The sequence below is a fragment of the Paroedura picta genome, chromosome 9, assembly GCF_049243985.1.
Source record: "Paroedura picta isolate Pp20150507F chromosome 9, Ppicta_v3.0, whole genome shotgun sequence".
NCBI lineage: Eukaryota > Metazoa > Chordata > Lepidosauria > Squamata > Gekkonidae > Paroedura > Paroedura picta.
The window spans coordinates 40362239-40386189 of NC_135377.1; the positions used below are offsets into that span (position 1 = coordinate 40362239).

Below are 23951 nucleotides of genomic sequence, written 5' to 3' on the forward strand. Positions count from 1 at the left end.
GGACAAAAAAAATCTTCAAAGCATTCATATTATAAAATAAGATAGTCCTCTGAGAGTGACTCCATGAAATGAAAATAGAAGTAAAAAGAAACCGCAGTGATGGGGTACAACATAGAAACAATTAAATCATTTTTCAAAGAATCTCTACACAGAGGAGTAAAATAATGCTGTTTAATAGAGAAGGCAATCTGAAAGGATATCATAAAAAACTTTTCAAAGACAGTAAACTACCACAACACTTGCCTTTTGCATACCTGATTATCACTATCAGCAGAACAAAGTTTGATTCCAATAATATCCTTAAGATCAAAAAAGTTTTATACAAAAGGTGTACACTCGAATGCTCACACCTTGACTAAAACTCCGATGGTCTTAAAGGTGTCACTGGACTCAAACTTTGTTCTGCTACTTCAGACCTGACTCTATCACTATCAGCATTAACTTGATCATATCAGTAGAATGGCTTTAACTCAAATTATTTTTGCTTAGCTGCTTATTATGTTTATTATTATTATGTTTATTGTTTATATCCCAGCCTTCCTCCTTGACATTCTGGACAACATAAAAAGGTTGTCTTATTTATTGCCTTGCGATGGCCTGAAATGTATATTACTCGGTGAAACAGCAATTTCCCCAGAAGTATCAAGTAAGCGTCATGGCTGTGCAAAATTCTGGAACTAGTTTCAAATGATTGCCATGCTAGTCTGCAGTAGAACAGCTAGATTCCAGTCCAGTAGTCTCTTCAAGATAACCAGATTTTCAAGGGGTAAGCTTTCAAGAGTCAATGCTCTTACGATGGGAGCGTATACCCCAAAACCTTGCTGATCATGAAGATGCCCCCAGACTCAAATTTGGAACTAGATTTCCCCAGTTCTAAGTCAATATTTTATCCCCATTCATCATTTTTAAATTACTGGGATTGTAATTCCATCCAAGTAACCAGTCCTGTGTATGCCAAAAAACAATGTTATATCTCACAACATTCCCTCCTTCAAAATGTTTATAAGGTGGGACTTAATGGGCAATATATAACTAGACCTCAAACAAACAATAGATTCAAGTGGGTAGCCGTGTTGGTCTGAAGTAGCACAACAAAATCAGTCCAGTAGCACCCTTAAGACCAGCAAGATGTATTCAAGGTGTGCTTATGCGATCCCCGAGCATGCCTTGAATAAATCTTTGTTGGTCCTAAAGGTGCTACTGGACTCTGATTTTGTCAAACAATGTCAGCCAATTAAGCTTTTATGACCTGAGTGTTACAAAGAGGAATCCAAAGTACAATATCAAGGAATCCAAAGTACATTGCAGCCTCATTGCCAGAGAGGCCGTAAAAATTCCCTTCCATCCCTTATTTTGAGTGGCCAGCTGAAGGTTTGTGTGCCGAGTAGGCAGATGGGGTGTCCCACCTGACTGCTTGGACTTATGTTAATCAAAGCTTTACAACACCCTGAAGCACATTCCCAGGCGATTTACTTTTCATCCAGCCCCTACAAAGTTCCCTTCCCTCACAGGCAAGCATCTCTACAGGATATGAGTGGAGAAAATTCATAGTAATTACAGATTTCTAGCCAGACATCAGCAAGGTACTCTATTTTCTAAGGCCAGCTTTAAAAACCTACATAGAGGGCAATATCTTACAATGTAGTTCTGTTATGTTTTGCTCTGTTCTGTTCTAAAATTTTGGAAGACCCATTTAAAGTTGGACATGAGATAACATAACATGCTTTGATTTTTAAGGCTGTCAGAAAAAAAATAAGGTGTGCCCTGTACAAATCTTGATTTAGGAAACAGATAATTAGACAAACAAAGCAGCTGTATTGTTACTGTCTCTCTCCGCCGTTCTCCTAAAATTTTAGCTCAGTGCCTAGCACAGTACTGGTGTATATGTATGTTTGATTACATGATTGCCACATATGGAGGTTTATTTCACTGCATTGACATTGCTTTTATTTGATTAACACAAATACAACAGCTTGAATTAAGGGAACCTTGAATTAGTGAAATATATGCTTAAAAATGTCTTATCTTCTGTCATTTACAAATAATTTGAATTTTTCCCATATCAAATACTGAAACCTGTGCCAAGTCTAAAACCCAGTGATTGCCAAACCCTTTCCTATAAGTAAGAACATCAAAGAAGAAGTGTATTTCTTTAGGACCTATTTATTTGTTTCAATTAAGGTTCCTAAGACTCATTCAGTACACTAAATAAATGGTAAACACTTTTCGATTTTTTAACGGTCTACTGTTTTATGGATGTTTTATTTTGTGCTGTTTGTATTTTAATGACTTGTGTTTTAATATTGTGTTTTTAACTGTGAGCTACCTTGAACAGGATTCTGAAGAGGTGACATAGAAATAGTCTAAATAAATAAATGAATAAATATATATATAATTTTGACCAACCCCATCATGAATAAACTGGCACCTTTTATCAGATGCTTAGCACTGTGGCTTCTGCAGGTTTAGGTAGAAAACTAGGAACAAGCTATATGTGGAAGGAAAGGAGGCTTATAAAGGCACTGAAGAACAGCTTCTATGAATGATTAGACGTTCATACTGAAGAAAAAATTCAGATGATCAATTACTTGAGATAATCTGACTCCCCACTTATTACCATTACAAAATCTGCTCAGAAGTTTTTGCTTTCTGTTCTGCTGACACAGTGAGAATTTGGATCCCAGTTTTAGCTCTGTACTGCCTAATACCTACTTTGCAGACTGCCTCTTATCCCATGTCATGCTGTAATACATGAAATCAACCAAGTGTTTTTTCTGTCTGAATACTAAAGACATGACAAAACGTTCTGTGGCTTAAATAGTAGTGTGGATCCCAACAAAAATCTCCATTAATGGAAGGATTTCTGTCAGTGGAACAGGATTTCTCTGTCTCTGCTTCCCTTTTCCTTCTGCATCACAAAACATCCCATAAAATGCTGCTCCTGGGGCACAGGAGAGTTGGAGATTTACCAGGGGAGGGGGTAATTGGTGGAAATAGAGCTCCACTGAATGCACAGAAATGACTGGTGGAATCCAATCCAAAGTGTGTTTTGTGATTCTTTAAAAGCTCACAAATGTATTGACTTTTGTGAGTTGGAGCATACTTCAACATATCTTTGGCTCTATTCTGGAACTCTCTGGTGAACAAAAAAGATCTTCTGAGTTTCTAAAAAGTTGGATTTAGATCCATCTTGGATTTCCCACAACTGCTCAGCAGCTACAGAGAATGGTTTTCAAAAAAATAAATAAAGGAGAGCTCCAACAAGCTCAGAAAGCCACCACGGGGGAGGAAGGGGAGCATTCCATGAACAGAGCAGAAAAAGTGAGGAACTAACTTCCCTATCTCCTGCAGCCTGTATGAATGGCTTGAGGGGGAGGTAGGAGCCCTTTGACAGCATTCTAAGCTCATTTGGGCTCCTTTTTATTTTTTAAAGCCATTCCCTGCAGCTGCTGTGCAGCTGTGGAGAACTCAAACATCCAGTTGGCCCTGAGGCTTGACAAAATTGAAGCATTTTTCTGCAGTGCAGGAAGACACTTTTGCATGGAAGAAAGATTGTGACTAGGTCAGGAGCAAGTAAAACAAATAAACAAAATTAAGATGTGCCTGAATTGTTGTACTATTTGTTTTAACATATGCATATTATAATATAATTTTAAACTGTTTGTATACTGAACATAGTGTAGTGAAAAAATATAAATCTAATAATTCATTACTCCTGTTTCTTAGTCATCCCACTCACTCCATTTGAAAAATAGAAATGTCTTTAGTTTGCTAGTATTTCCCCCTCTTATTAATGCTGCCTGAAGCTTGAGCAATCTGTCAACTTAAGTATGACACTTAGTATGATACATACTGTCATTCTAACATACTATGTTTCAAAAATAACTACAAAAACCACACCTCTTGCCACCACAAAATGGAAAGCACCACCTTTTCAACATGGTATACATAATGTGTTTTATTCACAATTCTTGAGGCAAAATCTTCTTGTAAAAACAATCCCATTTTCCCCGAAAACACATTCTGGATCATACTGAAGAACATAATAGTTAATGAACAGTTATTCCCCAAAACTATGTTCAGCCTAATATAGGTCATGAATTTTAGTGGCTTTCTCTTGAACAATACACTGATAAAAAAGGTGTGAATATATGTTTGTGTGTTTTTGTGAGAAATAAATCTATTGATGATTCAGTAATATTTGTCATGGCTCCTTGTAAAATTAACATCTAGAGTTCTGGGTGTTTAATACTCCAATTTATAACACTGCACAATGACAATTAAATTAATTTTTTCAAAAATACAAAATATGGCAATTAAAATGTTATATAACATTACAATATCAAATCCCATCTTGATACTGGAATTCTTCATGGCAGCCAATAAATATTTAGAAGACAAACATAAGATTTTGGAAGACCCATTTAAAGTTGGGCAAGTTTCAGCTTATAGGACTGAAAAGTTAAATCCAATGGAGGATCAAGGGTTTAATAAGTATCTTGCAAAATAACAGACTTGTGTTCAACATCCCCAACAGCTGTGGAATAGTCACTCCAGAGAGACTTCATGCATCATTAGGTCATCTCATTTTCTATATCTTTATTCATGTCTGACAACTCAGGATTTGGAATTATAGGCTGTTTTACTAAGGCACAAAATTAATGGCCATGATATATCCATTTAGGTAACCCAGTCAAAGCTATCCATCTCTTAACATTACTGAATGTTCAAGAAAACTATCTAATACAGTATTCAAAAGTACAAAAGTAAAAAACCACTCCAGTATTACTAAATATCACAAAAGTTGGGAATGATACAGAAACTGACACAACAGTAAATCATGATTTCTAACATCACCACAGCTGACCTTGTCAACAAACTCTGCCATTTTGTTCTCACTCATAACTACTTGAAATCTGATAGGAACTTATACCTTCCGATTAATGGTGCAGCCATGGGCACTCACATGGTAGCACAATATGCTAACATCTTCCTGGCTGACTTGGAGCAATGCTTCCCTAAACTCCTGCCTTCTCATGCCTCTCCATACCCCCATTACATTGGTGACATCTTTATTCCCTGAACATATGTAAAGTATCCCTGGATAAATTCTACCAGGTGTTCAGCCCACCATCAACCTGACAAGGAACCAATCTATGCAAGAAATACATTTCTGGACTTCACTGTACAAATACATGGTGAACACATAGACACCAACTTAAACTGGAAACTTACTGATCAACAAACATGTCAACATGCATCCAGCTACCATCTGAAACATAACAAATTATCTGTTGTCTACAGTCAGGCTCCATGCTACAACCACATCTAATGCAATCCTACAGAGAATTAAAACATCCATCCAATGAAGTTAAGAAATAGATCAATAAAGCCAGAAAGGCACCCAGAGAAAGACTGTGTGAAGAAATACATTTTTTCAGTTAAGTTTGAAATTACCATTTTTTCCTTTGGAGAGGAGGGAGTTGGGTGGTCATGTCCCAATATCACTTCAGCTCACCTTTATATAAATGGGCCTTGCTAGAGGTAATGGAATGGCTGAACCCCTCCCCCTCTCCCACACAGGGATAGAGGTTTAGAAGCTTTTAGACTAGAGAGTCTCCATTTATAACCTCAATGAAGGAGATTCCTGAAGATTACCAGAAAGTGGCTCTTTGACCCAACTTGACCTGGTCAGTGGATGGGGAAAAGAAAAATGATAAAACACAGGGTAACAAGGAAGAACGTCTCTTTTGCATTGATTCCATCAATGGGAACAGAGCTCTCACCTGAGGTCTGCTCAGACAGCCATTGGCCATGTGGTCATTTGGAGAGCTGGAGCAAGCTTCAAGGTAATGGAAATATGGTGAATACTATTTAAGCTAGCAGAGCCTGTCTTATATTTTAACAATTGAAAGGGCATGTTTAGTGAAAGCTACAGAAGGACAGTGTTTCTACCCAGTTTATTTGGAATCTCTTGCTCAATTTGGTGCTATGCTAAAAGTATGCCTGTAAACATTTTATTTTCAATAAATACTTTATAACTTTGGGTGCTGATAATGGTTCTCTGTACCACATAGATCTGTACCACTATTTTGATATATTTATTTCCTTCACTATGTTTTCTCCTGGAACTAAACCACACCCAATGATAACCATATAAACAAAACTTATTATTCCTGTTTGGTGCTTGAATTTGATAAACATCTTCATTATTTCATATGCTAATTTGCTGTCCATGGTCTGCCAATATATATGGACTGGAAACTTCCATTTCAATGTATCTGTAGAAGTGTGTGTGCACACAAAAGTTTATATCTTGAATAAAACATTGTTAGCCGTAAAGGTGCCTCTGCTTCAGACAAACTTTGTTCTGTTGGTTAAGGACAAACACAGCTCCCCACCTAAATCTACTATCTCAAGGGTTATGGAGATAGTAGAAAGCATTTTTATTACATAACATACCAATTCACCTGGAAGAAAAATACACAGAAATCAAATACACAGAAATCAAATGCACTGCAGCATTTGGCATAATAGGAGGCAAAATCCAATAAAGAACAATCTACCTCTATCTTCTAGTGTAGCAGTCCCCAACGTTTTTATCACCGGGGACCAGTTAATGCTTGACAATTTTACTGAGGCCCGGGGGGGGGGTTAGTCTTTTGCCAAGGGACGTCGCCACTGCCTGAGCCCCTGCTCCACTTGCTTTCCTGCTGGCACTCCTGACTTCCCACCGCACACTGGGGGGGGGGCGCTGCCAGCAGCAGCTCTGCAGTGCCATGCCGAGGGAGAGCCCCAGCCGTGATGGCCACTGGAGAGCACCAAAGGTGAGCCGGCAGCAGAGTGGCAGGGCTGCCCCTGAGGCAGCAGCCGGGGAGGAAGACAAGGAGGAGCTGTGGACCGGTACCAGTGTTCGGACTGGTACCGGTGTTCGGACCAGGGGTTGGGGACAGGTGTTCTAGAGGGTACCAATCATGGATATAAAGCAGTCAAAAATGTCCTATCACATCATAGTGGTATGATAAACACACAGCAAAAGACTTCTGAATGCCTTTGACTGCACTATAATTGTACTGTCTCCTTATGACCCATAAGCAAACTTCTCTCACCTCCCCATGTAACAGGAACATTCTGCGCTTCAGACCCTAGCAGCAAGGTTATACATTATTTTCCTCCCCCTTTCCGCTACTGAGAGTGCAGCCCTTTAAAAAGAAGACAGTTCCTGAACATCACAGTAGAAGATCTAATTATGTCACAGATTCAAAGAAAGTCAGGCATAAGGAAGGTGCAAAGGAGCAAGCTAGTGAGCTTTATTTTTACACAGTTTTTTTGTGCTAGTGGAAAATATTTCAAACCGTTTCTGCCCTTAAGCAAGTTTGCTGTTTCTTTCCCTGGGAAGCATCCAGGATTTGCTTTTATTTGTGAATACTCAGCAGATGACTACCTTCACCTAAAATCAACCATGTATAATTGAAACAGTTCTCATGGAAACTTCTGAAACTGACCAGAAGCTAGAGGTAGACAGCTGTCTCATTATTAGCCTTTTGTGGAGGAGAGTTCCCTCCTGATTGGGGCTAAACCACCAAGGGACGTCACCGCTGGCTGAGGGCCATGACTTACTCATGAGTAAATATACCCATGCGAGAGGCTTTTCCTGGCTGTCTGCATGCAATTTGAACTGACTGGCCCTAATTGGCAGAGTGCAATCTGAATTGATTGGCCCTCATTGTCAGAGTGCTCTATTAGTGGCACACCCCCTTGGAGAGCCAATCGGGTAGGGAATAGCTTATCTGCATGTAATTTGAACTGATTAGCCCTGATCGGTAGAGTGCAACTTGAACTGACTGGCTCTTACTCATGAGTAAACATTCTCAGGGCAGAGGCTTTTCCTAGCTGCCCTGGGGCCCAGAGGACCAGCAGGGCGCTCTTTCTGGGTCTCCCCCCTTCCAGAAAGCACACAGAGGCTGTGCCAGGAGGATCTGGTAATGCTACTCCTCATCCCCTGCTGGTAGCCAGGGAGAGGGCTAGCAACCCTATACTTTACTGAGGTCACCAAGCATTTTCCAGTCTGGAACTGGCAACTCTTAAGATCTGGGACTTATGTTTTGAGTATTTTGCCTTGGATGCTGACTGCTGCAAAGAAAGTTACATTCATAAAAAATTCACTCACCTCTTTTTAAGTTGCAGATGCCTATGGTGCACAAAAACAGGTCCAATAGTCTGGGATATGGGGCAGACAGCCACAGTGGAAAAGAAATTTCCTTTACAGAATTGGAGGTAGGTTTTACTGGGATTCAAATCCTTATGTCAGACACCTTAGTGTCCAATATATTATTTCACACTGATCCTTGCTTATAATTTGAAATATGTGTGATGAACTCTTCACTTTTGTTAATCGACCTTCACTTTTCTTCCATATAAATATTCAGTGTAGCTATACTCACTTGCATAATAGTTACAATTTGCATAAATATGATGCTATTGCATTCAGTAATCAGGAATTTAAAATGATTTAAGTTTTATCCCACCTTTCTTATTATTTGATCATTTAACTTGGTGTCTTTAAAATTTTTAGCTAATTATTTAAATTATTTAATTAGTCCTGTCACACACAGAATGAGCTAAATTAAAACATGTGGTGTTATACAGGACTAAATTACACCCTCACATAACATGAATCAAAAAGGTTAATACCATTTTTTTCCCTTTCAGTTGAAAAACACTCCCACTTCGCTGGAATGGACATTTATTATTCTGATTTTTGTACATATATATCCATTGAACAAAAAATGCAACCACTTGACGTAAGTTGAAATCTATCTGAATGGAAATCGTCTTTGTTGACAGTGAGAGACAGTGATTTGAGTCATAAATGAGTTCTAAATATTTCCATGGAATGTTGCCTGTGGTATGATTCAGCTGAAAGACACAGACTTTTGAGGCTTTACCTCTTGAGGAGCAAACTGATATTATCAACAGATTTGAACAATTGCAAGATCACCTGATTAAAGACCAACAAAAGAACACAACTACATCTGCTAATAATGATGATAATAATGACAATAGTGCAGAAACTACTATATTACAATTATACAGAAACTCCCAACTTAGAGGCATAAGTAAAGAATTTATTAGGAAACCAGACCGGGGGGAGGGGAACCGTTCACAAAGCCATGGGAGGGTTTATTCCCTTCCCTATCAAGAAACTCCCTCTTTATCAAGAAACTCCAGAAACTCCAGCCTTTCTTCAATTCCAATCCCTCTTGAATCCAAAATGCAGATACATTCTATAATTAGCAATGTTGCCTATTTAGACAGCCTAAATGAAAATACTACTTTGGATAGTCAATGACAACATCTTTATAACACGTTGACAATAGTAAGTTGGAATGTGGATGGCTGGAAGACTAAATGCCTTTTCCAGAAATTAATTCCTTTTTATCTACTTTCAATATTATTATACTAAAAGAGACTTTGCTAAGTAATGCTGTAACTTTCCCAGGATATAGAACTTTCTCTAAGGAGGCCCAAAAGGGTGAGAAAGGGGAGAGGCCAAGAGATCAGTTAGCCAGTTAGTATCTCCATATTGGAAATGGTGGTCTCATCTGATCTGATCTTAAGGTAAAGTTAAAGGTATCCCCTGTGCAACCACCAGGTCATGTCTCACCCTTGGGGTGACGCCCTCTAGGGTTTTCATGGCAGACTCAATACAGGGTGGTTTGCCAGTGCCTTCCCCAGTCATTACTGTTTACCCCCCAGCAAGCTGGGAACTCATTTTACCGACCTCGGAAGGATGAGTCAACCTTGAGCCGGCTGCTGGGATTGAACTCCCAGCCTCATCGGCAGAGCTTCAGACTTAGCTGTTCTGATACCATTTATTGATTTTTCTTAATAATGATATCAACCTCAACCCCTCCAAAGCAAAATTGACAAGTATTGCCCTCCTGTTTGGTCCTTCCTTTTGGAAATTTATGATACGTTGATTCACCAACCAATCCTTATTGTAGGTTGCCTCAATGCTAGAATCAGTCAAGATAATGAATGCCTAGGTAAAAAATGGTTAGGCTAAGAGCCAGAAGAAACAATTCCAATGTATCTATATAACAGGTTTTCAAAATATAGGACAATTAATGCTGCAGACCTTAAATTGTTTAATTTTTCCATGTAAAGATAGTAATCTTAAATGGACAAAAAGGAATTGATAAAAAAGGTCACAAGGGGGCAATTTGATTATTTCATGATTGCAGCAGATTATTTCAATCTAGTTGAGAAAGTCAACATAGAAGCATATAGAGAGGAAACCATCTCCCAATCTCTCTTAGCCTCTGTACCCTACTCCATAAGCATTCATTCCATTCAACTGACAAGCAGGCTTTTTAGGCTGCAATAGGTAGGGCCGTTCCGCATTCGTCCAAAATAGCACAATGGTTACTAATTGAAATCGCTACAGTTTTGCCGTTATGCACAACGTCGTTGACAATCTGCAACACTCCTGAAACCGATCCGTAAAAAGCGCTTCGTTGTAGCGCTTTCAGGGAAATCCCCAAAAGTGGATTCACCCTCACGAAAGCGCTACACTCCTGCAACCAATCTGCAACACTAGCGGAAAAGTTCTGTGCGATACCATTGTTGCGGTTTCTGCAAAGTCCCTCCCCCTGGCTCTCTCCTCTGATCTTCCGGCGAAGCGATCGCCATTTTTTTTTCTCCGAGCAAGCGGAGATCAACGCACCGGCAAGCCTTCGTTTACCCAGTGAGGCTTCCCCAGCTGCAGTCCCTCTGTTTAAAGTCACCAAGCACAAGTATCGCAGAGGCCCGTTTGCTGGTTTATTTTCACTTTATTTTCCACACTGTTTTGGGCCGAAAATCGCGCCCGTGAGGGGGGGGGGTTTCACTCGGGGGGGAGCGTGGCAACGATGAAACGGCAGCTCAAACATCACCTGCTAGCTGGATGGGTCTCTCCATTGCAACGAATCAACGCATATTCGTTGCAATGGGTGTCACACTTACAGATCTTAAGGGGGCTTTTGACACTATATCCACACAAAAATAAGTGGACTTAGCCTACTGGAGCTGACCATAGAAAGCAATTATGCATGTAACTGATTACTGCAGCTGGGAAGGTTTTCAGCTGCTTATTTTTTCTGGATGTAGAGAAAACAAATAACATAACCTGGATGTTATCTTCAAAGAATCTTGGGTCAGTTAGCTGAAGGTTTGATGAAAATTAACTGCTGGCATTGGAAGACAAGATCAGCTTACAACTCATGCCCACTTCTGGGGTACTTGATGCTTCACGGGAAGAGAGGATGTCAGACTCTGGGTATGGCATGGAACCGGTCAAGTGTTTGCTATGAGCAGCTGAGCAGGGGGCTGATCCTTAAGGAAAGGACTTGCCAGTGCCTACAGAACTTGGGGCTGAAGATCAGGGTGTTTTGGAGGCCAGGAGAGAGGAGGTAGCTGGTTCCAGCGGAGTGACAGTTTGGGTTTCCAGTCCAACCTCACAGGGCTTCACAAGGAGGGCATCCTCCAGTTCAGTTAATTTGCTGGAGCGGCTCAGGCAGGCTAGGCCAGTGGATTTGACAGTGTGCCGGCAGAGCACAGGGTTAGCAGAGCACTGTCAAGCTAGGGAGTGTGAGCAGAGGGAGCCTCATCAAGAGAAGACTGAGGCCAGCTGTAGCCACTTCAGGCTAGCTGTGGGGAGTTGCATGGGCAATATTTAGGGAGGGGCTTGGGCCAGGCTCTTCCATGTGTACAATGTGTGTAAATCTTGCCCTACTGCTTGGACACTCTTATGCCTGCTCCAATGGTGAAACTCTGTTGGACTGCTGCTTGGTACTTGACTTAGGCTATGTTTCTGGACTCACCTCTGCCTTGACTCAGTAACCTCACCTGTGCTCACGCCTTGCACCCTCCATTCCTCTCCGGGCTCTCCTGTTCTTGCTCTCATTTCCTCCTGCTCTGCTCATGACTGTCTGCTGGACGGTTCCATGGCAAAGAGCCCAGACTGAACCTCAGCGTTTCCCTTGTTACTTACCCTTTGGAGATTGCTCTTCCAGTAACATGACTCTTTGGTTTGCTTACATCCACTGTATAGTTTACTGGATGTCCTTTGCTGCTGGATAGCACTGTTTCTTTATATTTTTTAATTCCCTTTGAACTCAGTCAAAAAAGCAAGCAGTAGAACTAAAAAAAATTATGCAGCTTGCTACCAATATACTCTTTGTTTAATGTAATAAAACCTATCTCTTGTACTATTCTGAGCACCTGCCATACTGGAATCTTGCTAATTTTAAAGCAGAATTCCTTCAGTTCTTTTAAAACACTAGTTTTAGCAATATTAAAAAGGAATGACCAGAGTAAGCTTATACAACAAATTTCAGGAGACTTATTTTTAAAGTAGTATTGAAATTAAAGTTAACCAGTTTCCTAAGTAATTAGTTACTGTGGTTGTCTCACTCAGGCAACATACTTATGAAGGAACTATAAATCTGTATTCACAAAATGTCATGTGTTTTTCAGAATAGTTATATCAGAAATATTTGTCTACCGGCAGTACAAATAATGGATGCTCACTTGAGGGTTGTTTTGATTTTCCTGGGAATCAATTTCCAGGAGAAAACAATGAGTTAGGCTTTTTGTAAACAGTAAGCAGAACTAGATGTTATCTCTACAAATGCTTGCTTCTAAGCTTCTGTTTTCCTGTGAAAATGTAAATGTGGGGCAGGGCATTTGCAGGAGAGAACTGGTGGGAGGAAAGATTAAGCACCATCTCTCACCAATTATCCCCTTGTAAGTGTATTATTAGGAAAACATAGGGTTAAAAACCTCATATTTCCTTCATAACATTTAGTTCTGCTCTCTGCCTGACATTCCTAATCACAGCCATAACTTTTTATGATTGTGATGACAACTGTGTAAGAATGATAAAGTGGGAATATTAAATATTATTTAAGAATGCAGAATGTTCACAGAACAATTGCACAAGTAGTAAAATTAAAACATCTCACAGTTGCTTTCAAAGTCCATTTGTGTGTGTGTTGATTTTACACGGTTTCATTCAAGCAGATAGTTTGCAGAAGACAGTGAGGGATAGTACAGGGATAGAAAACTGTATTTGAAAAATAAGACTCATTAAACTGCTTAACCCAATCCCATTATTTTATACTTGGAGTGAATAAATAACAGCAGAAGCCTATCTTATGAAAATTCATTATCCCTTTCTTTAAACCTGTATATCTGGTGCAATGATATTGATGTTACAATGTACGTTCAGTTCTGTTCAGATTTGTTTTAGCTATAAACTATAACAAAAACATACTACAAAATAATATCATGTACAGAGCTGGTCTCTATTTCTACAAAGCCCAGTTGAATATATATTCCTTTTAATAAAATCCTGACAATATCAACAGTCAAGGCAAAAGAAGCCATTATCTGCATGACATGCTGATTATTAGCAGGTCTAAAATCTGCCATAAGGGCAAATTATGTTTATTATGAATATGTTTTAATTCAAAATTATCATGCCTCTTGACCTTCTTTTGAATTAAAGTTCGATAAAAGCAACCCTAGAAAACCCTAGAAAAATAATCAATAAAAATACAGTTTGACTATTTGACCAATTCTATGTAGTCATGATGTGAAATATCAATAGATTAAATCGATTTTTCTTTAGTGAGCAGGTTTTCAGAAACCTATGGATTTAAGAATATCTCAATACATATATCTCAATACATATAGACTTTCAGTTTAATAAATAATATGCCATCCTTATCAACCAGAAATACTGCAGGCATAAATGAAGAACAACAAACAAACTGCAGTTCTTCAAGGTCTCCAGATTTGTAACTCCACCACCACCTCAAATTTCTGCCCCATAAAGAACATTCAAGTACAGTTTTTATTTAAATACTTTTAAGATAGAAGAAACTCTTCCAAGTTTTATTCAGTGTCATAACACTTTGAGGAATGTTTGTTCCAATATGTTTTAGTGTCTGAAAAATGGTTAATCATATAAAAAGAGGGGAGGGGAGACTGCAACATTACACTTTCATGGGAACAAGCTCCACTGAATAAAATGGGATTTATTTCTGAGTAGACTGGATTGCTCCCTGAAAGCCACAGATAACATCTATTGATCTTACATGACTTGAATCACCATTTATGCACTGTAAGTTTAAAACGAATATCTACAAAAAAAAAACCCCTCAGGATTGCTATGCTTAATACTCAAGTAATAAAATTAGTAATATGTCATCCGACTATTTGAACAGAGTAATGTAATTTGCATATAACAAAATGAATTTCCTGTTACAAGGAGGAAAGATTAAGAAGGAAAAGATCCAATCAGCATTCAAAAGGGAGGAGACTATGCTGTGGATCATGAGACATGCACAAACAAAAGGCATAGGAATGGTGAGTTTAAAAAGGAGAAGAATTAGAAGAGGTGGAGTAAGAAAACCTTGCTGTATTGAACTCATCATCCATATGCTTAACAAAATCAAATAAGGAAACTAATTTTATACCTCCTTTAACAGAAATTGTATAGGTCAACCACAGGAGGAAGCTCTACCTTTAAATTGTTTAAATAAGTGTTAATTAATAAAATTGAACGACAGTCCAGGGTGGCATAAAAGGAGGTTGTTAAAATCAGATTATCTCACAACCAATATGGCTTTGATATCTAAAAAATGAACTTAAACCATTGAGTCCGTTCTGTGACATAAATAATACAGGTTGTCATAAAGCAATTAACCATTGTAAAATATCAGGTCCTAACACCTAACTGTGCTTCAGAAGGAGTTTAACCTATCCAGTTATCTAGCCTATTGAAATAATCTGGTGCTGGGCCTCTCAACCACAAATAGAGCTAGTCAGTATATGGGATCTTTCCTCCTTTCCATTGCAACTGTCTGCACCCCTGCGGATCTGGGGACCACTGGAGATAGCATCAACTATGGCAAGTAAACTGGCTGCATGATATTTGCATATGCAGAGATATTATTTGAGATAACTAACTTTGTTGTGTTTCTGTACAGCTTCTGGGACATAATAAAGATGGATGGATATGGAACAATAAGCAACAGGGAATAGGCAAGAAACCTCTGCCCCAATTCTTGTTTGGGTTGCAAATACAAATAATGATAATCACATTGCAACCACCCAGATGCGAACAGTGAAAGTGGATAAAGCTGAAGGTTGAGAAATGGTTGACAGGCACTAAAGTGGGGAAAGGGGGTTCTGGGTAGCTACTTACCTATCAGCTTGAAATCTATAGCTGACAGAATTTTAGAACAAATCAATAAACAATATGTTTAAAGGATTCTATCATTCTCCAAGGTTTTGTTATTTGAGAACAGGGATATTTGTTTTTCTACTACTGCACTTAAAGAGTGACCATAGATCAACCCGGGGGAGGTTAACTACAGTGTATGCAAAAAACACAGAATCATTAAGAAACTTTTGTGCAAAGCCAAGGAGAAATTCTGAGGCAGTAACTATTCCTGAAAGCATTACATTCTTTGTGAACCAGAAATATGACTGATGTGACAGAATTACAATTTCAGAGCATGAACTTCTTGGAAAGGATAGCAAAAGTTAAAACAATTAGACTGATGTCCAAAAATCAATATAGTCTATAAATGTACAGAAACAAGGAAGAGAAAACATAAACCAAGTTCTGCTTTTTCATTTAGACTACTCAAAAGTTGAGTTAAAAGATGTAGTTTGTTAACTTACCTGAGTCTGTTGTTTACTAAAGCAACCTAGCACTAATTTTCCTCTTTGAGTACAACACAGGTAGGGCCTAGACCAATTGACCATAAACGTTTCTTCTCCACCAGGAACTCCAAAGTAACCTTTAACTTCACCACTCATTCTTCACCTACTGCTCAGTGCAAAGCAATCCAATACACCTTATCATGTGGTGTGTTGCTATAGCAACTGTGAATCCAGCTGCTGCAATACAAAAGACTGACAAAAACTTGTTTTTCCCCCTTCCACCCACCTAGTTAGAGTCGGGATGCTTTCACTATGCAGCATATCTCATCCAAATGTCCTTTTACTCCCTACAGACCTGGAGTCAATTAGCTGCAGAATGTAAAAATCAAACTAAAATTGTTTATAGCTGACATAATAATACAAAATGACATAAAATCACTACTGATTGTGTGAAGTGACAACTATAAGAAATCAAAAGGTGTCAAAGGCAAACAAACTTTGTCCTAACACAGAATCTTTACATATTAACCCCAGAAACCTAACAATGCTATGAACAAGCTGATGATAGAATAAACAGCTCTACATGATGACTTGTATGAGTGAGTCAACATCTACAGAGGAAGAATAAATTTTTTACCTTGCAGGTATCCCTAGGGTGAATTTGATCCCATAGTCATACTTTTTTTTTGATAGAATGCAAAGAAAAGTCTCTGTACAGCTTTGTCCTCTTAGGACATTGTCATCTGTACAGTAGTAAACTGTATCCTTCACTTACAGCCCATTAACACTTACAGATTGTTTTCTCCTTTTTAAAAAGTCTCTGACATACAATCATTAAAATGTATGCATTCTTCCAGTGGGGTAACCTTCTCCATGAATGTAACAACAACCCCTGATACAGGCACTCTGACAAGATACAGTCATTTATGACAATCTGTTGATCTTCCTGATAATTTGGAGAATAGTAACTCAAAGGGATATATGTGCAGGATAAAACCAAAACCAATATACAAAAACATTAGTAATTATTAGCTTTAGATATTTTCCTGTAAAATTCATTAAAGTTGATGTCTGTCATTAAATAGCTTGGGTTCAAATCATGGTTTATGGTAGATTCAAGTGGGTAGCCATGTTGGTCTGAAGCAGCACCACAAAACAAAATCAGAGTCCAGTGACACCTTTAAGACCAACAAAGATTTATTCACGACGTGAGCTTTTGAGCGCAAGCACTCTTCCTCAGAGTATGAACTGACCATCATGACAGTGGGAATATATAAGCAAAAGTTAATCATGTTAAATTAGTAAACTGTGTCACAACATCTAAATACAGCCATATGATAATTCTTTGCTAAAACAGCCAATCAGTCCCCTCAAACTCAGTTGTAGTTCACAAAAACATAGGAGAAATAAAACTGTCTATGTTAGTGACTAAGGGCTTACACTTTACCATTTGTTGCTTGCGCCATTTGTTTCCACCCAAGTGTGAAACATTCCTACAAGTAGAAGCTGAGCTGACAACTGAGACCAAAGAGTTAAATTCAAAATTGCATTATATATTACTATACATATTTTATGTATAGTAATATATGACTGATTATATATTACTAACAGTCACATTGTCCCAATTAAAATAAATTGTGAGGAATGTAGATACATGAGTTAAACAAGGTTAGCATGCATAGTGAGATAAAACACCTATGCCCTTGTTGAGTCCAGGGTATGTCATTGTTTTGAGTGTTGTGATAACTTGCATTTCTGCAATCTCCCTTTCTAGCCTATTCTTGAAGTTCCTTTGCAATAAAATAGCTACTTTCAAGTCCCTTATTGAATGTCCTGGAAGGTTGACGTGTTCCCCTACAGGTTTTTCAGTTTTGTGGTTTTTTATGTCAGACCTGTGTCCATTGATCCTTTGGCAGAGGGTTTGACCTTTCTCTCCTGTTCTGGACATATTTCCACTGATAGACAACAGAAAAATTCTATATTCTGCAAAGTAGAGTATAGTGTGGCCTGACCAGGCAACAACAAAGCTAGAAATGTAGTTATCTACTAGCTGTTTACAGATAGGTTGGCTAATCTTTCCTTTGAAACTCTTCAAATAATGTATATAGGCTCTAATACAAAGGACTGGAGAAGATTTCAGTATCATTCATTAGTGAGTATTTTCCCTCCCAAGATTTAAACTGTAACAACTCAATCTAGAGAATCTGCAGTGGCTCAAGATGGGTTGCAGATTTTGATAGGAAACTTCCTTTAAAAACCAGCAGGTCCAACCATGACCTTCACTATCCTCAAAACTGTGATACATACAGGTCAATGCTTTTGTTACACAAAGTACCATGAAATGAAAGAAAACAAAGCTCAGTATAAACAACCTCCTGGTGTTCTCACAGTCAGAATATGATTGAGGAGTGTTACGTTTAATGTTAGGTTTTGTGACTCTTAGGAGCATGCATACACGGGACCCAGTTTGTGTTCTGCCAGAGACACCAGGCTGGCCATTGTAAAAAAGAAGCATGCTGAAAAGGATGGGCCTTTGTTCTGATCAGTTGTGTTCTTCTCATGATCTTAACCGAGTAACTTAGTCAGAAGATTGGCTCTAGTTTCTGTTGACTAATTGTTGAGGGCAGTTTTTTTTTTAAATAAGCAACACTAAGAATTAGGGGAATATTTTTCACAGTGAGGTTATTACAACTGTTATGTGAATTAAAACTATTTAAGATGGCTTTTTGTTCTAACAAGGTGACAGCTTTTGTTTATTTCATTTCTTCAATATTGCCAAAAGGAAAATATGCAGACTTATCAGCAGTTCATCAGTTAAAGACATATGATTCATCAGCTAAAATTCCTTTGATCAGTTGCCTGCTACTACAAAGAGTTTTAAAATAAAGACTTTGAGAGATGAACAAAGAATTTCACACCTAAGGATGGGCATGAATTGGCTCATCAGCTAAAGTTCATGATGAATTTTGGCTGGTTCATGGTTCATGAATTAAAGTTCGTGGCAGTTCAACAGGCACAAAATGTCCACAAACATTCAAGCTGTTTGTGGTGGTTTGTGTCCATTTGTGAATGGATATATTTCCAGACAAACTGTTTCAACTCATGGGAAATATTTACCACACTTCAAAGCAGCAAAGTTACTTCAAAGCAATGGGGAAGAGGGATTTTCCTGTTTTGGAAAATAATAGGTGCATTTGATGCATGTAACTTGTATTTTTGAAGTTGAGTTTGACATCTACCCCAAAAGCACTTTCCTGGGGCACCTTCTTTGGGGGTCTGTAATTCAGACCCCTGAAGTCCAATCTGCACATAACTTAGAATCATAGAATCATAGAGTTGGAAGGGGCCATACAGGCCATCTAGTCCAACCCCCTGCTCAACGCAGGATCAGCCCTAAGCATACTAAAGCAAACTGGAGGGCATGTAGAAGAAGAATTGGTTCTCATACGCTACTGTTCTCTACCAGGAGGAGTCTCAAAGAGGTTTACAATCACCTTCCCTTTCATCTCCCCACAACCGACACCCTGTGAGTTAGGTGAGGCTAAGAGAGCCCTGATATTATTGCTTTCTGAACAACTTTATCAGTGCTGTGGGAAGCCCAAGATCACCCAGCTGGCTGCATATGGAGGAGAGGAGAATCAAACCCAGCTCACCAGATTGCAAGCTGCCACTTCTAACCCCTACACCAAGCTGACTCTAGAGGAGGATCTGGGCAAGATCTGCTGTGTGTTTGATACATCTAGCTTGTACAGGGTCTGTTCTATACACTTCTGAACTGCCTTAACCTGCACATGTTATTTTCCAAAAGCACTTTCCTGCAGGCACCATTGGAAAGGGGTAACTGGGACCCCGCATAAACTTACCAAACTTAGAGGGCAGGTAGAGGAGAGTCAGCTTGAGGTCCATAGCAAATTTGATGTCTCTAGCACAGTGGGGTTGGGGAATTCTGCTGCATCACAAAACAAACCAGTTAATTTAGCAGCTTGAATTGTCCATGTCAATTGTCCATGACAATTCAAGGTTCACAAACTGGGGATGCCATGGGCCACAAGCCAAAGAATCACATCTTCCCGGTTCATACCTATCCCTGTTCACATCACTGCAGGAAACTGACATATCAGCCTTCATTGTTTTAGACAAAAGGAAAGAAATTTCCAGTATGGTGTCATGATGGTGCCTCCTCTCCAAAATGTAATGCAAGATTTTGATTGTTTTGTTATTTAAAATCTGCTTTACCTTTTGAATAAATAACTTTCATTCTAATATTATGGTCAATATAAGTAAATGGCAACATTATTTTGTTTATTCATAAAGTCTTCACCAGCAGACTTTTCTAAGTTGTAAGAAACTACATATGGAGAAATCTCATTATTTGAGTTCTGCCAAGTGCAACAAAAGAATTCTGACTTATAGCAAAGTATATTCTGTCAAGGTTATATAGGCAGGCAACTCAAGGCAAAAATGACTTGTGTCAGATATGCCATGAGCCGGCTTCTCTGAGAATGGCGGGAAATAAATTCAAATAATAATAATAATACTCTTTCCAAATCTATGGAATAAAGTCTATATAATAAGTCAAGAGAAAGCTGATTGCAAAGGGGTAGCCAAATTAGTTTATTCTAGCAAAATAAAAGAGAGTTCCAGTGATACTTTAAAAACTTGTTATTGTTTATTTCAATACAAACATTTATAGGTCATATTTTACTTCTTCAGATATGTGATGGGAAGACCATATTGGGAGTTTTTCTTATAGGGAAATTATCTTCCCAATAAGAACTATTTCCAGAACGCACTTCTCTTCACATGTTAAAGGAAACCTGAATATAATCAGTGTGCCTCTGAGATAAGGAATTCTCCTTATTCACCAGAGCAGCCTGACTAGAGACCATTATGGGAAGAGAGAGATTACACCTTGTCACATCTCTAAGCTTTATTAGAGATCTGGCTGGTTTTAGCCATTGCTCATTGTCCATGCGCAGGCAGATCCGCTTCTGACATCCTCCAGCCATAAATTCAGATAGAAGGGACCATATGTTCATGTGATTTAAAGACTGCAAGTCCTATAAACCATAGACTTTAACAAATGATAGCTGTCTCATTGCTTCCCAGCACTATCATGGTAGAGATAACTGCTTTATCAACTACTGTAATGTTTGTACACAATACTTAATTGTGCCTTTCGATTATGGTTTAGAATTGAGGGGGAAAATCTGTAGAAACTGCAAACTTCTTTGCTGTTTAAGTAAATCATACAAAAATACCTTTATGTTGACAAAGAATATTTATAAATTGCATTTCCCCAAGCAACTCACATAATATGACCAAACAAAACAAAATTACTTGAAAGAAAAAGAGTTTTAAATCCACAAAATATGGATGTCACTGCACTCTAGAACAACCCACATTCAAGACTTCACTGCCACTGACTTTGCAAAAAGTCCTTTTAAATAAAACCACTTAATAGACTTTCCTCAAATCTCACAAGGTTTATTGGTTCCTTACCAACAATGGAAGAAAATTCCCTAGAGTTGGGTTACTGCTGTGAAAGCCTGCAAATGGACTGAAACCATTCTAAGGGCCCTGAAGGGTGAAGCACAAAGGAAATGTGGTTGTGAGGTACAATAAGACACACTATTAGTTTTATTTGCAAAACTAGCTTCAAAGCTCATTCGTAAGACTGGGTTTTGAAAGGGTCCCCGCGTTTTCCATGCGACTGCCAACTGCCATTACGGCGGCCGTGCATGATAGGCCAGTCTCCACTAAGGAGCACTGCTGAAGGCAGACCAGGTATCCTTACCTGGGGAAATTGGTAGATAGCACCTGGGATGTGTGTGCAACCCACTCACCCCATGATTGACTGGGATGTGTGAGTCCCTCCCCCACACAGCTCATGAGCTGCTGGTGATAAGGTACCACCACGAAGATGGGGGTTCTTTCAGGTGGATACAGTACAATTCCTAGAATTTCCATAGAAGGAATAATTTAATTTGATTCTTCAGAAATGAACAACAGGGCAAATATGCCCAGACTTGCAGGCAAATTCATGTGGAGAGGTTTTTGATTTTTAGATCAATAAGGAAAATGCATACCCATTCTGAACTATTAATCATTTGGAACTATGAATGACTTCTATGGTAATTAACGTGTAGCTGAAAATAACATCCTGTAGAATTGATTATATAAGTTTTTTAACAGTAGCTCCCTTGAAAGAACCTCTGAAGTTTAATTACTCATATTTCTAAGAGGTTGTTTCTAGCATAAAGCTACATTTATAGAGAAATTCAATACTTCATTCCAAATAAATGCGTCCCCTCTATTTCTGGAAGAGGTGCAAATAAATAATTACTGCACCAGCAAAAACAGCTAAATAACAATAAACGCCAAAAATAAAGTTACCTGACACTGGTAAATCCAAAGAAACCTACAATAATATAATCAGCATTCAGTCTGAAACCACCGAACTACTCAATTTAATGCAAACAGAACTCCTTATTTGGTCACCTTACTTACTTTATTTCTAGTCTGCTTTTCTCACAGAGACATAGTGTTCTCTTCAAAGTATGTAATAGATGTTATGACTTACAGCTTTGCATCTGAGCAGATTCAGAAACTCAGCCTGGCAGTTTCTGTGTAGCTGTGTATAAAAGTTGATCTGCACAAATTGTTACATCTGCTACAGAGACATAGGCAGATTGTGCCTGGATACATATTTGTAACATATGCAATGATGGCTGGTGAAGACATGCCCCTAATTCCCACGAACACTGAAGTGATCTGCTCTTCAGGCACAGATCACTTGAAGCTTGCTTGCTTCTGTACCTACATAGTTAGAATAGATTGTATAAATGGCCTATATGATGCATGCGGCTTTTTGTGTCTGTGCAGGTCTAGTAATTCACCATAATGATACATGCTCAGAACTGACCACAAGCCAACAGCCATAAGAAGCAGAGAAAAAGACCTCTGAGATTTTGATGTTTTGCTTACTATGACCCCGCACACCCTATACTCTTGGTTCATATGCAGCAAAGATATGGCCACCTTCATATTGGATCAAGCCAGTGACTCCTGTAAGGAATTCAGCACAATAAAATGCCTCAGTATGACTGTTTCTGCACTAGTAATATCATTCAGATTTGCATTTTTAAAGGGCCTATTTTTCCATCTGTTTCCACATGAAAATCTGCCTTTTCTGGCACAGTCCCAAATTGTCGTCTGACTTACCACGTGTTTTGGAAATTCCCAGCTACAGCAATTTCATCAGTCAAGGCAGAATCTAATTCAGAGCTCCCCATTGTGGAATGCACACATTCTCACCAGTTTGAGTTATTTGGGCATGCCCCCTTTCCTCATTGCCACATTCCCTTCCCCTCTTCCCATCTTTCTCCCTCTTTCCCATTCTCCCTCTGTTCTGAAAAATCTGCCTTAAAAAAAAAAAAGCAGTGATCACGTTACAATTCTGTTTCTAAGTTTAAAAAGGCAGTCTTGCACAACAGTGTTGTAACATGATAACCCAGGGTTTTTTTAAAAATTATATTCAGGATATTTTGGAGGGAAGGGGGAAGTGATCAAGGCTGCAGAATGGAGGGATTAAGAGGCACAATAAAAACAAAGGTGCAACTAGGCACCATTTTACACACAAAAAACACATATTTTTTAAAAGAGGAAGCAAAGTATGATGGAAGACTGCCTCCAATGGAATCAGCGCGGAAAGCATATTGTGAATTTCAGCCTGGGAAATGAGGGGAGGAACGTCCAAATGTGGAAAGTTCAGAGTCAGCTCGCAGCATCCAAAGGAAATTCAAAGCGAGGCTAAAACAATGTCTACCATCATGTCTTCAGCCATTCTTACCCTCTGTCTGGTTCCAGAGCCCTCCCTCCAGCAATGTATTTCCCCCTACCTTCTTCCTTCTGCCTCCCTCCAGATCCTAGGCAATATACCACTTCTCTCCATCCTTTGTCTCCTCCTAAGCTTGATTGATTAAGCTCCCAAACCCCATTTCACTTCTTTCCTTGCTTCAAGCTCAGTCCTTCCATCCTTGATCTGCAACACCTCTTCTTTGCCTCTCCTTTAGTGACACACACATTCACAAGTGGATTCTGTTTAGGGTCTCTATGGATGGGTATATTTATCTAAAAAGCCCCATAACTGCTGCCACTAGAAATTCTTTAATTGCTTGTTCATTGCATTACTGGAATTGCATTTGATTGCACTGCATTTTTAAAGTTTG

At 38.8% G+C, this 23951-nt stretch overlaps 1 protein-coding gene across 22 annotated transcripts in view; it reads right to left on the minus strand.

The window, feature by feature from the left end:
* DTNA (dystrobrevin alpha) overlaps positions 1 to 23951 on the minus strand; it is a 379312-nt gene that overhangs the window by 114545 nt on the left and 240816 nt on the right. The window contains exon 1 of one of the 22 annotated variants that reach the window (XM_077352475.1): positions 15739 to 15823. The exons of the other annotated variants lie outside the window; for them this stretch is intronic. The gene's annotated coding sequence lies outside the window, so the exon portion shown is untranslated. Of the gene's footprint in view, positions 1 to 15738; positions 15824 to 23951 lie in introns of those variants that run through there. 22 annotated transcript variants of the gene reach the window in all.